The sequence below is a fragment of the Aegilops tauschii genome, chromosome 7 (assembly GCF_002575655.3).
Source record: "Aegilops tauschii subsp. strangulata cultivar AL8/78 chromosome 7, Aet v6.0, whole genome shotgun sequence".
Taxonomy (NCBI): Eukaryota; Viridiplantae; Streptophyta; class Magnoliopsida; order Poales; family Poaceae; genus Aegilops; species Aegilops tauschii.
Window position 1 is genome coordinate 1,297,882 of NC_053041.3, and position 14,224 is coordinate 1,312,105.

Consider the following 14,224-nt stretch of genomic DNA (forward strand, 5'->3'; position numbering starts at 1 on the left):
TGGCTATATCATTCAATTTAGTAAGATGTGCCACAACAGTTTCAGATTCATAGCCATAAAAAGGATCAGATTCAACCAAAGTAATTAACTCAGGATCGACAGAGAAATCATAATCCTTATCAGAAATACAGATAGGTGAAGTAGCAAAAGCAGGGTCATATTTCATTCTAGCATTCAAAGACTTTTCTTTCAGCTTAGTTAATAGTTTCTTAAGATCATATCTATCTTTGCAAGCAAAAAGGTCTCTAGCAATTTCTTCATCCATAACATAACCCTTAGGCACATTAGGCAATTCATATCTAGGGGGAGAATCTTCATCATCACTTTCATCAATATTATCTGTTTCAATAATTTCAATCTCTCTAACCCTAGCAAGTTGTTCATCAAGAAATTCACATAATGGCACAATATTATCAAGCATAGAAGTAGTTTCATCATAAGCATCATGCATAGCAGAAGTGGCATCATCAATAACATGCGACATACCAGAATCAATAACAGGTGTAGGTGTCGCAAATTTACTCATAACAGAAGGTGAATCAAGTGCAGAGCTAGATGGCAGTTCCTTACCTCCCCTCGTAGTTGAGGGAAAGATCTTGGTTCTTTCATCTTCCAAGTTCCTCATAGTGATCAACAGATATAAATCCCAAGTGACTCAAAGAATAGAGCTATGCACCCCGACAACGGCGCCAGAAAATAGTCTTGATAACCCACAAGTATAGGGGATCGCAATAGTTTTCGAGGGTAGAGTATTCAACCCAAATTTATTGATTCGACACAAGGGGAGCCAAAGAATATTCTCAAGTATTAGCAGCTGAGTTGTCAATTCAACCACACCTGAAAGACTTAATATCTGCAGCAAAGTATTTAGTAGCAAAGTAGTATGGAAGTAACGGTAACGGTGGCAAAAGTAACAGTAGCAGTTTTTGTAGCAATCGTAACAGTGGCAACGGAAAAGGAACTAAGCAACGATCAATATGTGAAAAGCTCGTAGGCAATGGATCAATGATGGATAATTATGTCGGATGCGATTACTCATGCAACGGTTATAACATAGGGTGATACAGAACTAGCTCCAGTTCATCAATGTAATGTAGGCTTGTATTCCGAATATAGTCATACGTGCTTATGGAAAAGAACCTGCATGACATCTTTTGTCCTACCCTCCCATGGTAGCGGGGTCCTATTGGAAACTAAGGGATATTAAGGCCTCCTTTTAATAGAGTACCGGACCAAAGCATTAACACTTAGTGAATACATGAACTCCTCAAACTACGGTCATCACCGGGAGTGGTCCCGATTATTGTCACTTCGGGGTTCCCGGATCATAACACATAGTAGGTGACTATTGACTTGCAAGATAGGATCAAGAACTCACATATATTCATGAAAACATAATAGGTTCAGATCTGAAATCATGGCACTCGGGCCCTAGTGACAAGCATTAAGCATAGCAAAGTCATAGCAACATCAATCTTAGAACATAATGGATACTAGGGATCAAACCCTAACAAAACTAACTCGGTTACATGGTAAATCTCATCCAACCCATCACCGTCCAGCAAGCCTATGATGGGATTACTCACGCACGGCGGTGAGCATCATGAAATTGGTGATGGAGGATGGTTGATGATGACAATGGCGACGGATTCCCCTCTCCGGAGCCTCGAACGGACTCCAGATTAGCCCTCCCGAGGAAGATTAGGGCTTCGCGGCGGCTCCGTATCGTAAAACGCGATGAATCCTTCTCTCTGATTTTTTCCTCCCCGAAAGTGAATATATGGAGTTGGGGTTGAGGTCGGTGGAGTCCCAGGGGGCACACGAGGCAGGGGTGCGCGCCCCGGGGGGGGGGGGGGGGGCGCCCTGCACCCTCGTGGACAGGGTGTGGGCCCCCTGATGCTGATTCTTTTGCCAATAGATTTCATTAATTCGAAAATGTGTCTCCGTTGATTTTCAGGTCATTCCGAGAACTTTTATTTCTGCACAAAAATAACACCATGGCAGTTCTGCTGAAAACAGCGTCAGTCCGGGTTAGTTCCACTAGTCATCAACCCGTGCGTGTGCACGAACTAGCGATCGTGAGAGAAAAACACTTGGTGTTTAATATATTTTGGAAAAAGAACAAACATATAATAGTGTTTACATTTGTTAGCCTTTGCAGCAATGTTCAACCATAATTTGATTTAATGTATAAATTTGATATATGTTCAGTACAAAATGAGGAAATAATCCCTAATTCATGGTAGTAATCCAAAAATTGACCAAAAACAATCTAAAGTTGGCGAAATCATACATGGTTGATAAACAGAAAGAAACAAACTTAGTAATATTTAAAAGGGCGCATTTCTTGCAATTGTAAATTTAGTCTTAATTAGCTTTATCAATTTGAGAGAAAATGGATTCTGTTTTTGTTGAACGGTTATTTAAAAATATAGTTGTGCCCTTAAAATAGTTTAATTCTTACTCTTTATCCTTGGGCAGGAAGTATTATATATGGTTGTGACTGTACATCCTTTATTCGTATGAAAATTCTTATTCGCCAGTAAAATCGGAAGTGTTAATTCTTTCTTGAACAAAGACTGAAATTATAAAAAACAGTATGTGCTATTTTAGTCGTCCAGTCGAGCAAACGGATGTCACACATTTGGATACCTATAATTGCACACTATTATTTCTACATTTTATACTGCAACTTGGTCGACCTGGTTCAGATATTATAATGCAATGCCGGTTATGAATACAATGGGGTTTATGTATGCCATTGAAAGAAACAATACAAAAAGTGTTTCTATGGGGCCTTAGAATATTTAGTTAGGAAATTACTTACGTAAAAAAATATTTGACATAGTTTGCAACGCTTGTCTTAAATTATGTTTCGCCTGAAATCATGAATCCTATAGTTTGTACCTAATTGAATTGAAGAAATATATACCGCTGATATTTTTGGTGGGGATATATCGTGATGCTAATATCCATAGAAATATAAGTGTTGAAGTAGGATATAGAAATATGCAAACATTTACAGAACTTAACCGCATCCAAGTGAGAAGAAGTTGGCGATCGAGGGAGACAAAAGAGAATAAATGGCAAAATCATGCACTGTATTATGTCCTAAAGAGAGTAAAAATTAACCTGTTTCTTGAGGGTGTATTTCAAAACTCTTGCCCTCTTATGGCCCACAATCTCTCTTTTTTGCAGGGTAGTCTGAATTAACTATGTCGTTGTGTGCAAAAAAAGAAAAAAATATTTTATCCATCATGTATCACTTGTACGTATTCATCCTGTACTATGACGGGATCCTATATTCATACGCATGCAGATTTCCTTATACAATCGCTAGTAAATTTACTGGCTAAATAGGACCATCAGGACAATCCGATCAATTTATGGAGATGTACGTGTTGGCATGGTGCGCTTTTTTATTGCTTTTGCATGGTGGCCGGAGGTAACGTGTCTAGTTTAAATCTACGTACGAAGTAGTACCATCAGGCTAATCTGGTCAATTAATGGACATGTGTTGATGTGGGGCATTTTTTATTGTTTTTTTCTGGTGGTCGGAGATAAGGGAAGTTGTGCATGACATCTTTTATTTGTACCGTAATCTCATAGGACTGCTCGTATAGAGTCTTTTAATCCTAGTTGTATATTTAATAATCCTATGATTATTATTGTTGTTTCTTTAGGGTTAACCTAGAGCCTCACATGGTGCCTCCAATTAGTTAATATAAAGATTCAAATCATGCAAGTTAGAGTCCAAAATAAGGGCAAAAGTGTTTGGAAAAATAGATACGTTGGAGATGTATCAAGGATTTACAGAGTGTTCCATCGAAATGGTAGGTTCAGTAATAACTAATTCCTGATTCGATTAACTAGGCATCTCCTGATTTGATGAGCTAGCCATATCCTTCATAGGAAGGATATCTTCAAAGAAAGTCGCATCATTCGACTCCATGATTGTACGGACATGCATGTCAGATACCTCAGATTTTACAACCAAGAATCTATCGCCAATGCTATGAAAATCATATCCCAGGAAAACACAATCCACAGTTTTTGGTCCCAGCTTACGCTTCTTTGGAATTGGCATATTGACTTTCTCCAAACAACCCCAGGTTCGTAGATAAGAGAGTTTTAACCTTTTCTTCTCCCATTCCTCGAATGGAGTTATCTCTTTGTTCTTTGTGGGAACTCGGTTTAGGACATGACATGCAGTCAATATTGCCTCCCCCCATCATGCCTTGGAGAGACCCAATGTGTCTAACATGGCGTTAACCAAATCAGTTAGAGTATGATTCTTTCTTTTGGCTACCGCATTTGACCGAGGTGAATAGGGAGGCGTCCTGTCATGGATTATACCGTGCTCTCCGCAAAAAGCATCAAATTCATTGGAAAAATATTCTCCACCACGGTCGGACCTAAGCCTCTTGATTTTACGATCAAGTTGGTTTTCCACTTCAGCTTTATAGATCTTGAAAAAGTTCAAAGCTTCATCCTTAGATTTCAGAAGATACACATGGTAGTATCTAGTGGAGTCATCAATTAACGTCATGAAATATTTCTTTCCACCTTTAGTCAAAACACCATTCATTCCACATAGATCTGAATGTATGAGCTCTAGTGGTGCACGATTTCTCGTTTCCACAGTCGTGTGAGACTTACGAGGTTGCTTAGCTTGCACACAAACTTGACACTTAGATCCCTTGACAGTGGTGAAACTAGGGATTATGTTCAACTTGGCTAGTCGCGACATGCAACCAAAGTTAACATGACAAAGACGTGAATGCCATACATTTGATTCACTATTGTTGCAAACATGATTAACAATTTTATGGCAAACATCTGACAAGGATAAATGAAACAGGCCTCCTAAATCATAGTCTTTACCAACAAAGGTTCCATACTTGGATATCACAAATTTATCCGACTCAAAGACAAGCTTGTAGCCATCTCTACACAGAAGAGATCCGCTAACAAGATTTTTATTGACGGATGGGACATAATGCACGTTCTTCAGCTGCATGATCTTCCCCAAAGTGAACTTCAGATCGACCGTGCCAACACCACAAACAGAAGCACTTGAACCATTGGCCATCAGCACAATTAAAGTCCCTGTGGTCCGATAAGACGAAAACATGGAAATATCACGGCATACATGCACATTAGCACCCGTGTCAATCAACCAATCAGGGGAATGACATACTGAAAGAATAGTGGGAAATATACCATACCCAACATCCATCATGTCAATGTCACCAATGATAACATGTGATAGCCTGGCTTATTAGGGATGATAGATTACTCATATAAATAAGGAATTCCTTCTTTTCCGGGAGCCCATTCGGAAAGAACTCCAAAGTTAAGCGTGCTCATCTTGGAGTAATTTCAGGATGGGTGACAGACCGAAAAGTTGCTCCCGGGTGCGGACAAGTGAGGACAAAGTGCATAGAAAAGACTAGTATTGATCTGTGGGGCCAGTCTAGATCTCGCCAGGAGTAACGACCACCGGCGGGTGTGTCCGGGGCGTTACAAGTTGGTATCAGATCTGACCCTCGCGGTTACACGGATGTTTGTGGACAGGTGCGCGGTCATGTTGTGCATGATGTTTGTGACCCGCCGGGGCACACGGCATGGCGCATGTGCCGGACTGGATGCACAGACATATGTGCCAAGAGGGAACGTTCCTGTGGCCCGACGAGGACGTCGGTTCCTCTGAGTGGGGGTGTATGTGATAGCCTGGCTTATTAGTGATGATAGACTACTCATATAAATAAGGAAAATTCCTTCTTTTCCGGGAGCCCATTCGAAAAGAACTCCAAAGTTAAGCATGCTCAGCTTGGAGTAATTTCAAGATGGGTGACTGATACGTCTCCAACGTATCTATAATTTTTGATTGTTCCATGCTATTATATTATCCATCTAGGATGTTTTATATGCATTTATATGCTATTTTATATGATTTTTGGGACTAACCTATTAACCTAGAGCCTAGTGCCAGTTTCTGTTTTTTTCCTTGTTTTTGAGTTTTACAGAAAAGGAATATCAAACGGAGTCCAATTGACGTGCCAATTTTTGATGATTTTTTATGGACCAAAAGAAGCCCCCAGAGTAAAAGAGTTGGGCCAGAAGAGTCCCGGGCCGTCCACGAGGGTGGGGGGCGCGCCCCCCTATCTCGTGGACGACTCGGAGACCCCCCTGACGTGAGACCTACGCCAAAAATTCCTATAAATATAGAAACCTCCAGAAAATAACCTAGATCGGGAGTTCCACCGCCGCAAGCCTCTGTAGCCACCAAAACCCAATCGGGACAATGTTCCGGCACCCTGCCGGATGGGGGATCCCTCACCGGTGACCATCTTCATCATCCCGAGGCTCTCCATGACGAGGAGGGAGTAGTTCACCCTCGGGGCTGAGGGTATGTATCAGTAGCTATGTGTTTGATCTCTCTCTCTCTCTCTCTCTCTCTATCGTGTTCTTGATTCGGCCCGATCTTGATGTATCGCGAGCTTTGCTATTATAGTTGGATCTTATGATGTTTCTCCCCCTCTACTCTCTTGTAATGGATTGAGTTTTCCCTTCGAAGTTATCTTATCGGATTGAGTCTTTAAGGATTTGAGAACACTTGATGTATGTCTTGCGTGGGATACCCGTGGTGACAATAGGGTATTCTATTGATTCAATTGATGTATGTTTTGGTGATCAACTTGCGGGTTCCGTGACCTTGGGAATCTATGCATAGGGGTTGGCACACGTTTTCATCTTGACTCTCCTGTAGAAACTTTGGGGCACTCTTTGAAGTTCTATGTGTTGGTTGAATAGATGAATCTGAGATTGTGTGATGCATATTGTGTAATCATACCCACGGATACTTGAGGTGACATTGGAGTATCTAGGTGACATTAGGGTTTTGGTTGATTTGTGTCTTAAGGTGTTATTCTAGTACGAACTCTATGATAGATCGAACGGAAAGAATAGCTTCGTGTTATTTTACTACGGACTCTTGAATAGATCGATCAGAAAGGATAACTGTTAGGTGGTTTCGTACCCTACAATAATCTCTTCGTTTGTTCTCCTCTATTAGTGACTTTGGAGTGACTCTTTGTTGCATGTTGAGGGATAGTTATATGATCCAGTTATGTTATTATTGTTGAGAGAAATTGCACTATTGAAATTATGAACCTTAGGCCTTGTTTCAACGCATTGCAATACCGTTTTCGCTCACTTTTATCAGTATTTACCTTGCTTTTTTTATATTTTCAGATTACAAATACCCATATCTACCATTCATCTTGCACTTGTATCACCATCTCTTCGCCGAACTAGTGCACCAATACAATTTACCATTCTATTGGGTGTGTTGGGGACACAAGAGACTCTTTGTTATTTGGTTGTAGGGTTGTTTGAGAGAGACCATCTTCATCCTACACCTCCCACGGATTGATAAACCTTAGGTCATCCACTTGAGGGAAATTTGCTACTGTCCTACAAACCTCTGCACTTGGAGGCCCAACAGCGTCTACAAGAAGAAGGTTGCGTAGTAGACATCAGTGACGGACCGGGAAGTTGCTCCCGGGTGCACACGAGTGAGGACAAAGTGCGCAAAAAAGACTAGTATTGATCCGTGGGTCCTGTCTAGATCCCGCCAGGAGTAACGACCACCGGCGGGTGTGTCCGTGGCATTACACAACCTTAGTGGTTGCTACTTCTTGAGCTTGCGTGTTTTTCCCTTGAAGAGGAAAGGGTGATGCTGCAAAGTAGAGTAAATATTTCCCTCAGTTTTAAGAACCAAGGTATCAATCCAGTAGGAGACAATGCTCAAGTCACCGAATACCTGCACAAACAAACACCAACTTGCTCCCAACGCGATAAAGGGGTTGTCAATCCCTTCACGGTTATTTGCAAAGTGAGATCTGATAGAGATGGATAAACGGTAAAGTAATATTTTTTGTATTTTTGGTTTATGGAACGAAAAGTAAAAGATTGCAAAGAAAGTAAATAGGAAACTAAAAAATAGATTAGAAACTTATATGATGGAAATAGAAGATTATATGATGGAAAATAGACCCGGGGGCCATAGGTTTCACTAGAGGCTTCTCTCAAGATAGAAAATATTACGGTGGGTAAACAAATTACTGCCGAGCAATTGATAGAAAAGCGCAAAGTTATGACGATATCTAAGGCAATGATCATGAATATAGGCATCATGTCCGTATCAAGTAGACCAACTCCTTCCTGCATCTACTACTATCACTCCACACATCGATCGACTCCTGCCTGCATCTAGAGTATTAAGTTCATGAAGAACAGAGTAACACATTAAGTAAGATGACATGATGTAGCGGGATAAACTCAAGCCATATGATGAAAACCCCATCTTGTTATCCTCGATGGAAACAATACAATACGTGCCTTACTGCCCCTACTGTCACTACGAAGGACACCGCAAGATTGAACCCAAAGCTAAGCACTTCTCCCATTGCAAGAAAAACCAATCTAGTTGGCCAAACCAAATCGATAGTTCGAAAAGACTTGCAAAGATATCAAATCATGCATATAAGAATTCAGAGGAGATTCAAATAATATTCATAGATAAGCTGATAATAAATCCACAATTTGTTGGATCTCGGCAAACACACTGCAAAAGAGTATTACATCGAATAGATCTCCAAGAACATCGAGAAGAACATGGTATTGAGAATCAAAGAGAGAGATGAAGCCATCTAGCTACTGGCTATGGACCCGTAGGTCTGTGGTAAACTACTCATGCTTCATAGGAGAAGCAATGGTGTTGATGTAGAAGCCCTCCATGATCGAATCCCCCTCCGACAGGACGCCGAAAAAGGCCCCTAGATGGGATCTCACGGGTACAAAAGGTTGCGGCGGTGGAAAAGTGTTTTCGTGGCTCTCTGATAACCCACAAGTATAGGGGATCAACTGTAGCCTCTTTCGATAAGTAAGAGTGTCGAACCCAACGAGGAGATAAAGGTAGAACAAGTATTCCCTCAAGTTCTATCGACCACCGATACAACTCTCCGCACGCTTAACGTTCGCTTTACCTAGAACAAGTATGAAACTAGAAGTACTTTGTAGGTGTTTTTGGATAGGTTTGCAAGAATATAAAGAGCACGTAAATAAAAAGTAGGGGCTGTTTAGATAAATACACAACTAAATTAGTTTTAGTAAAGAGCTTTTTGTCACGAGAAAGTTATTTGTCCCTAGGCAATCGATAACTAGACCGGCGATCGTTATTGCAATTTTATATGAGGGAGAGGCATAAGCTAACATACTTTCTCTACTTGGATCATATGCACTTATGATTGGAACTCTAGCAAGCGTCCGCAACTACTAACGATCATTAAGGTAAAACCCAACCATAGCATTAAAGTATCAAGTCCTCTTTATTCCCATATGCAAACAACCTACTTACTCGAGTATGTGCTTCTGTCACTCACGCCACCCACCATAAGCAAATCATGAACATATTGCAAACCCTACAACGGGGATCCCTCACGCTTGCGCGACACGGAGAGCACATAGGACAACACCAATAATAAAACATGCAACTCAAACCAATCACGATCATCAATTAACACATAGGACAAAACGGATCTACTCAAACATCATAGGATAGCCATACATCATTGGGAAATAATATATAGCATTGAGCACCATGTTTAAGTAGAGATTATAGCGGGTAAAAGAGGGATTACACCGCTGCATAGAGGGGGGAAGAGTTGGTGATGATGGCGGTGAAGTTGTTGGTGAAGATTGCGGTGATGATGATGGCCCCCAGTGGCACTCCGGCGCCATCGGAAGCGAGGGGGAGAGAGCCCCCCTCCTTCTTCTTCTTCCTTGACCTCCTCCCTAGATGGGAGAAGGGTTTCCCCTCTGGTCCTTGGTCTCCATGGCATGGGAGGGGCGAGCGCCCCTCCGAGATTGGATCTGTCTCTCTGTCTCTCTCTGTTTCTGCGTTCCTTGATTCTGCCCTTTCACCGTTTCTTAAATTCCCGAAGATCCGTAACTCCGATTGGGCTGAATTTTGGACACAATCTCTATCCGGATATTAGCTTTATTGCGGCGAAATAAGGGCACCAACCACCTTATGGGGTGGCCACGAGGGCCCAGGGCGCGCCTGACCCCCTGGGGCGCGCCCCCTGCCTCGTGGCCCCCTCAGGCATCGTATCGCATTGATTCTTCTTCCCAAAAATCACATATAGTCCAAAAAAATCTCCGTCAGTTTTTATCCCGTTTGGACTCCGTTTGATATGGATTTTATGCGAAACAAAAAACATGCAACAAACAGGAACTGGCACTGGGCACTGGATCAATATGTTAGTCCCAAAAATAGTATAAAAAGTTGCCAAAAGTATATGAAAGTTGTATAATATTGGCATGGAACAATAAAAAATTATAGATACGACGGAGACGTATCACTATCCTCATTGGTTTGGGAATATTTGAGAATATATAGGCGGAAGAAATAGGTCGGTGGAGTCACGAGGGGCCCACAAGGGTGGGGGGCGCGCCCTCCGCTCTTGTGGGTGCCTCGTGGCTTCCCTGACGTGTACTCCAAGTCCGCTGGATGTCTTCTGGTCTGAGAAAAATCATCACGAAACTTTTATTCCGTTTGGACTCCGTTTGATATTCCTTTTCTGCGAAACTCTAAAACAAGGAAAAAACAGAAACTGACACTGGGCTCTAGGTTAATAGGTTAGTCCAAAAAATAATATAAAATAGCATAATAATGCATATAAAACATCCAAAACAGATAATATAATAGCATGGAACAATAAAAAATTAGATACGTTGGAGACGTATCAGCGGTCTTGCCGCCTTTCCCAAGATGACACTTGTCATAACGATTAGGGCAACTAGGAGCCCAATGATCAGGATCTCCGCACACATGACAAACATATTTCTTCTTGTCATTCTTCTTCTTGAAGTTGGTGTGTTGTACAACCTTGTTGTTCCCATCAAACTTTGCTTTACCATCAAACTTGCCCTTATTCTTGAACTTGTGGGGCTGGAAGTTTTTCTTCTATACCAGATTGGCACTAGATCCTCCCTCAATACCTCGAGCATGTGTGTCTTTTGCTCTCGCTTTTTCTTCCATATCAAGAGCACCAATGAGATCCGGAAGAGAAAAACTCCTGTCTCTTGTGTTTCAGTAAAGTAGCAAAGTTCCTCCACGGAGGAGGAAGCTTAGTGATGATGCCTCCGACAACAAACTTGTCCGGTAGCATACAATTCAAGTGCTCAAGTTCTCTAGCAAATGACTGTATCTTGTGAGCTTGCTCAACCACAGAGCGCTCTTCAGTCATCCTGTATGAAGGAAATATGCCCTAGAGGCAATAATAAAGTTGTTATTTATATTTCCTTATATCATGATAAATGTTTATTATTCATTCTAGAATTGTATTAACCGGAAACTTAGTACATGTGTGGATACATAGACAAACATAGTGTCACTAGTACGCCTCTACATGACTAGCTCGTCGAATCAAAGATGGTTAAGTTTCCTAGCCATAGACATGAGTTGTCATTTGATGAACAGGATCACATCATTAGAGAATGATGTGATTGACTTGACCCATTCCGTTAGCTTAGCACTTGATCGTTTAGTTTATTGCTATTGCTTTCTTCATGACTTATACATGTTCCTATGACTATCAGATTATGCAACTTCCGAATACCGGAGGAACACTTTGTGTGCTATCAAACGTCACAACGTAACTGGGTGATTATAAAGATGCTCTACAGGTGTCTCCAGTGGTGTTTGTTGAGTTGGCATAGATCAAGATTAGGATTTGTCACTCGGAGTATCGAAGAGGTATCTCTGGGCCCTCTCGGTAATGCACATCACTATAAGCCTTGCAAGAAAAGTGACTAATGAGTTAGTTACGGGATGATGCATTACAGAACGAGTAAAGAGACTTGCCGGTAACGAGATTGAACTAGGTATTGAGATACCGACGATCGAGTCTCGGGCAAGTAACATGACAAAGGGAACAACGTATGTTGTTATGCGGTTTGACTGATAAAGATCTTCATAGAATATCTAGGAACCAATATGAACATCCAGGTTCTGCTATTGGTTATTGACCGGAGACGAGTCTCGATCATGTCTAGATAGTTCTCGAACCCGTAGGGTCCGCACGCTTAACGTTCGGTGACGATCGATATTATGAGTTTATGTGTTTTGATGTACCAAAGGTTGTTTGGAGTCCCGGATGTGATCACGGACATGACGAGGAGTCTCGAAATGGTCGAGACATAAAGATTGATATATTGGACGGCTATATTCAGACACCGGAAGTGTTCCGGGTGATTTCGGAGAAAACCAGAGTGCCGGAGGGTTACCGGAACCCCCCCGGGGAACTAGTGGGCCTAGATGGGCCTTAGTGGAGAGAGAGGGGTGGGCAGGGCAGGCCGCGCGCCCCCTCCCCCTTGAGTCCGAATTGGACTAGGAGGGGGGGGGGGGTGTGGCGCCCCCCTTTTTCCTTCCCCTCTCCCACTCCTTCCTTCCCCGTCCTAGTAGGACTAGGAAAGGAGGAATCCTACTCCTACTAGGAGGAGGATTCCTCCCCTCCTTTGCGCGCCATAGGGCCGGCCGGCCTCCCCCCTTGCTCCTTTATATACGGGGGCAGGGGCACCCTAGAACACACAACAGACAACTGTCTTAGCCGTGTGCGGTGCCCCCCTCCACCATAATCCACCTCGGTCATATCGTCGTAGTGCTTAGGCGAAGCCCTGCGCTGGTAGCTTCATCATCACCGTCATCACGCCGTTGTGCTGACGAAGCTCTCCCTCGACACTCAGCTGGATCGAGAGTTCGTGGGACGTCACCGAGCTGAACGTGTGCAGATCGTGGAGGTGCCGTACTTTCGGTACTAGGATCGGTCGGATCGTGAAGACGTACGACTACATCAACCGCGTTGTCATAACGCTTCTGCTTTCGGTCTACGAGGGTACGTAGACAACACTCTCCCCTCTCGTTGCTATGCATCACCTAGATGGATCTTGCGTGTGCGTAGGATTTTTTTTTGAAATTGCTGCATTCCCCAACACTGTAGTCATAGAATTGTTCCATGATGTACAGCTCAGTGCCGGCATCCGAGACCCCAAACTTGGCCTCAAGTGCATCCCACATAACTTTTCCATTATCAATTGACGCATAAGCATCAACTATGTTCTCACCAAGAACACTCAGGAGAGCAGCCTTAAACAGGGTATCCATTTTCTGAAAAGCTTGCTCCTGTTGAGCATAAAAAACTCCTTCAGGTTTTTCAAGAGTGGCGTCATAGCAACTCATGGTTTGAAACCGTAAGACTGCTCTCACGCGCCACCTCTTATAGTGGATACCCTTAAACATAGGAGGTCTCATGGAAGCAGCAAAACCACACAGGGTAAATTGCCTATAATATGGTTTTTGTATTGTTGGGAATATGAGCAATTTACCATATGATTTTATTGACAGAAATAATAGATAAAACATGACTATCATATTAGAGATGAAACAAGTCATGTAATCTAAAGATGAGGCAGGAAATGGCAAATGCATATATGAACTAAAAGAGAAGAACATATGTAGAATAGAGGCTAGAACCAGAAACGCTAGAGCAAGAAACTGAGGCAAGATATTCAATAGAGAGAACACGAAGACATACGGAACAACGGCGGAACCGGAGCATCCGTGATGAACTGGTCAGTAGTCACGCAGAGCGCTCCCCAAAAACCTTATCACCTTTCTCCCGTACAGGACTCAAAGAGGCGGGGTTTCGGAGGCCTACTGTTCGCATTCAAACTCCACTATAGCAAAATATTAACCAGCGCTGTGGCGTGAAGTGGCGGGTGGCGGAGGAGCGTGCGTGGATGTCCCTCTTTTTCTCATGCTCATACATGTGGGGAAAGAGCCTCCCTTATAAGGAGGTCCAACTCCTACCAAACTAGCAATGTGGGACTAAACTTAAGCTCCACCTCTTGCCTTGCACGAATGGGCTGCGTAGGCCTCTAGGATTTATTAGGAATTTCTGAATCTGCTATTGGGCTGACCCATAAATAGAAAAAATTCCAGCAAAAGTGAGGTGCTTATTGTGTCTCCATTTCTTGCTTAATGTGGTGCTAGTAGGAGGTGGAGGCTGTGTTGGCACGGTCGCAATTGCCAAATGCGTGTGGACAATTTTTTTTATTTGCTCATGCTCTTTATCCCCTCAATATGGAAGACCGG